The 4,453-nt window shown below is 42.5% G+C and overlaps 1 non-coding gene across 1 annotated transcript; it reads right to left on the reverse strand.

Annotated features, from left to right (window-relative positions):
• Nucleotides 1-217: 217 nt before the first annotated feature.
• LOC141636644 (small nucleolar RNA R71) lies at nucleotides 218-326 on the reverse strand. Its single transcript, XR_012541246.1, has one exon. It is a non-coding gene; the product is annotated as a small nucleolar RNA R71 (small nucleolar RNA).
• Nucleotides 327-4,453: the final 4,127 nt, after the last annotated feature.

Genomic DNA, 4,453 nt, shown 5'->3' on the forward strand with positions numbered 1-4,453 from the left:
TTGAAGCATATGGAAATTTTCACAGACTACTGCTGTTCCATACCTATACCTGCTGGGGTGACTCAGGATGAAGTGAAGGGGGTGATGTTCTTATACTCCTTGAAGGATTCTGCGCGAGATTGGTACCGCTACCTTGATAGGGTAGCAGCTGGAGTAACAGATTGGACATCTCTCGCATTGGCCTTCTACAAAAAATACTTCTCACTTGCAAAGACTGATGCTTTGAGAAGTAAAATCACAAATTTCCAGCAAGGACCTGATGAGGAATTTTGTGAAGCATGGGGACGTTGCAAGAATTTGGTTCGGTCTGTCCCTCACCACAGTTTCCAGTAGTGGTACCTTTGCAACTTATTCTACAATGCTTTATATGATGATTACAAGGTCATCCTGGATGCAGCTGCGAATGGTAGGTTCCAAAATAATACCGTTCAGAATAAAGGTTGGAACACTATTGAGGAGATGGCAGTCTATAGAGCTGAGTTTGGGAGTTCACGTGGAAAATCATGCAAGCAAAGTGATGAAATGAGTGCCGTTGTGACACTCATTACTTCTATTACTGCCCGTCTCGAGAAGCTCGAGACCTCTGAAGCTTCCAAGGAACGAGTTGAAATTCCTGTCCATAATTCAGATGAGACCGCGAAATTGAGAGAAATGGTCCAAACTCTTTTGGTTCAAGTGGCGAAAATAGAAGCAGCCGAGATTGAGTCCTCAAAGAATTTTGTGAAGTAGTTGGAGAATATAGGGGCTAAGCAAGTCGCCAATTCTTCAAGCAAATGCGAAGGGACAATTGAAACGATTAATGCCATTAATCTCCGAAGTGGCTTTTCTTATGATGGTCCCGATAAGCCAAGGGGAGACTCGGAAAATAATGAAGAGGCTAGTTTAAATTCTGGTGCGAAAACGAGTTTTATTGCCAGTACTACCACTCGATCGACCAACATTGCTAGTCGATCGACTGGGGTGTCAGATGGAAAAGTTTCTGATCAGAAACTATTCACACCCAGCATAAGCAGTCGATTGACCAATATTGCTAGTCGATCGACTAAGACTCCTGACGAAGAAGTTTCTGTCCAGGAACTGTTCACGCCCAGCCAGACTGGTCGATCGACCACTCCTATCAGTCGATCGACTGGGTCTCTAGTGCAGGACGCAAATCCGTCAACTAGTTTGCATGATTCTACACTTATTGATGATTTGACGGAGGTTTTAAACTTACGGAAGCCGAAGGTAATTGATCCTATGGCCAGTGTTGCAGTCCCGTATCCGGAGCGTTTGAAGAATACGATGCTGGACCGCAAGTTTGGTAAGTTTTTGGAGATGGTCAAGAATCTCGAGGTAACAATTCCTTTCACTGACCTAATTACCCAGGTACCCTCTTACGCTAAATTTATGAAAGACATTTTGAATCGTAAGAGAAATTTTCATGATGATGGTAATGCTGCCTTTGTGGAAGAATGAAATGCTCTTTCGCAAATTAATATTCCACCTAAATTAAAGGACCCGGGTAGTTTTTCAATTCCTTGCACTATAGGTAACCACGTAATTAGAAAAGCCCTTTGTAATTTAGGGGCAGTGTCAGTGTCATGCCATATTCCGTTTGCGAAAGGTTAAATATTGGTAGACTTAAGGTGACCGATATTACCATTCAGATGACAAATAGATCGACTCAGAGACCTATATGAGTCTTAGAGGATGTACCCGTTCGAGTGGGTAAGTTCTTTATTCCTGTCGATTTCGTTGTTTTGGACATTGCAGAGGAAAGTCAGATACCTATTATTTTAGGTAGACCGTTTTTACATATAGCTGGGGCTGTAATAGATGTCAAACACGGAATCATAACCTTAGAGGTAGGGGATTACACCATCGAGTTCAGTCTTTCTCGCAAGGCGACTTAACCTACTGATGATGATACGTGTTATTCCATTGATATTGTTGATAGGGCTGTTAGTTATAATTGGAGGGAATCCTTAGCCAAGGATCCCTTAGCTGATCTAACCTGTTTAGATGAGTATGCAGGTAATACAGTGGAGAATGCTGAGGAGCAAGATGCTTTGGTAGCCTCAATGGAGAGCTACTAGCTCAACGAGGAAGAAGATGAGATGCTCTTAAGCCTGGCCAACGAGAATTTGGTAAACACTTGCTATGCCATTGAAGCTGATTCTGTCTATGCTGTAGAGGTAAAGGTGCCTGAGCGTAAGCCACTTCCTCCTAATCTTAAGTATGTTTTTCTAGATGATACGAGCGGACCACTATTGTTAGTGCTAAGCTTAATGATGACCAAATTGCCTTTGATGTGTGTGCTTAAGAAAAACAGGAAGGCTCTAGGTTACTCTTTGGATGATATTAAGGGCATCACCCGATGTTTGTATGCACGGGATAGAGTGGAGGAAGGCCACAAGCCTTACGAGACGGGGTCAACGCAAGTTGAACCCGAAGATGCAGGAAGTTGTTATGGCTGAGGTGATGAAACTACTCGATGCAGGTATTATTTATACAGTTGGCAACTCCAAGTGGGTTAGCCCAGTTCAGGTAGTTCCGAAGAAAGGAGGGACTCCCGTGGTTAAAAATGAGAAAAGTGAATTAATACCAACACGAGTTGTGACAGGGTGGCGGATGTGTATTGATTATAGACAGTTAAATGCCGCCACCAAGAAAGACCACTTCCCCCTCCCTTTTGTTGACCAAATGACTGAAAGACTTGCTTCTAACAAATTTTTCTGTTTTCTAGACGGATATTCAGGGTTCTTTCAGATCCCTATTCATCCAGATGATCAGAGTAAGACCACTTTTACCTGTCCACAGGGTGTTTTTGCATATCTTGGAATGCCTTTCGGATTGTGTAATGCCCCTGCTACCTTTCAGAGGTGCATGATGGGGATTTTTTCTGATTATATAGAGAATATTATGGAGGTATTTATGGATGATTTCTCAGTTTATGGTAATGACTTTGATCGTTGTTTAGCGAACCTTAATAAAGTCATGCAGCGTTGTATAGATGTTAATCTTGTTTTAAACTGGGAACAATGTCAGTTCATGGTCAATGAGGGAGTTGTGTTAGGGCATCTGATTTCTAATAAAGGTATACATGTTGATAAGGCAAAGGTGCAGGTGATTGAGCAATTACCTCCTCCCGTGAATGTTAAAGGAGTGAGGAGTTTCCTTGGTCACGCTGGTTTTTATCGGCGTTTCATTAAGGATTTTTCAAAAATTGCCAAACCACTTACACATTTGCTCCTTAAGGATGCTGTCTTTGAATTTAATGATGAGTGCCTTTTCGCTTTTAACAGGTTACAGGAGGCCCTAGTTTCTGCGCCAATCATTCAGCCGCCTGATTGGGACCTCCCATTTGAGATTATGTGTGATGCCAGCGATTATGCGATCGGTGCAGTTCTGGGACAGCGGAAGAATAAAGCTTTGAATGCCATATATTATGCGAGCCGAACTCTGGATGAGGCTCAAATCAATTATTATACCACTGAGAAAGAGTTTCTAGCTGTAGTTTTTGCCTTAGACAAATTTCGGTCTTATTTGTTAGGTTCTAAGGTTATTGTTTATAATGACCATGCAACGCTGAAGACTCTCTTTCTTAAGAAGGATGCAAAGCCGAGGCTTTTGAGGTGGATACTCCTTTTGAAGGAGTTTGATTTGGAGATCAAAGATAAGAAAGGAGTAGAGAATGTGGTAGCTGACCACTTATCTCGTCTGCAGCTGACAGAAAGGGAGGATTCGTTACCTATTAATGATTCTTTTCCTAATGAGAGTCTGTTAGCTATTGCTACTTCAGGGTCTTATCCACCTCCTTGGTTTGCTGATTTTGCTAACTTTGCTGTGACAGGTAAGATACCACCCGAGCTTTCATGGCAGCAGAAGAAGCGGTTCGCTTATGATGCTAGACAATACTTTTGGGATGATCCTTATGTTCTCAAGGAATGCGCAGACGGTCTCATCCGGAGATGCGTGCCTCAATGGGAGGTGAAGGATATCCTAGAAGCTTGCCACTCTTCTGCTTATGGTGGTCACCACGGTCCGTCCAGGACTGTAGCTAAGGTACTCCAATCTGGTTTTTATTGGCTAACTTTGCATGCAGATAGTCGCAATTTTGTTGCTGAGTGCGACGCTTGTCAAAGATCGGGGAATATTTCCAAAAGACATGAAATGCCACAGGTAGGCATTCTTGAGGTTGACATTTTCGATGTCTGGGGCATTGATTATCAAGGACCTTTTCCGAGCAGTCAAGGTAATAAATATATCCTCGTAACTGTAGATTATGTGTCCAAATGGGTGGAAGCTATTGCTACTCCCCATTGCGATGCAAAAGCCGTGATTAAACTGTTTAAAAAGATTATTTTCCCTCGTTTTGGAGTCCCTCGGGTTGTCATTAGCGATGGCGGAATGCATTTTAAAGAGAAACAACTTAGTGCTTTATTGACTAAATTCGGTGTCCAACATCGTC

This window comes from Silene latifolia, chromosome Y, assembly GCF_048544455.1.
Source record: "Silene latifolia isolate original U9 population chromosome Y, ASM4854445v1, whole genome shotgun sequence".
NCBI lineage: Eukaryota > Viridiplantae > Streptophyta > Magnoliopsida > Caryophyllales > Caryophyllaceae > Silene > Silene latifolia.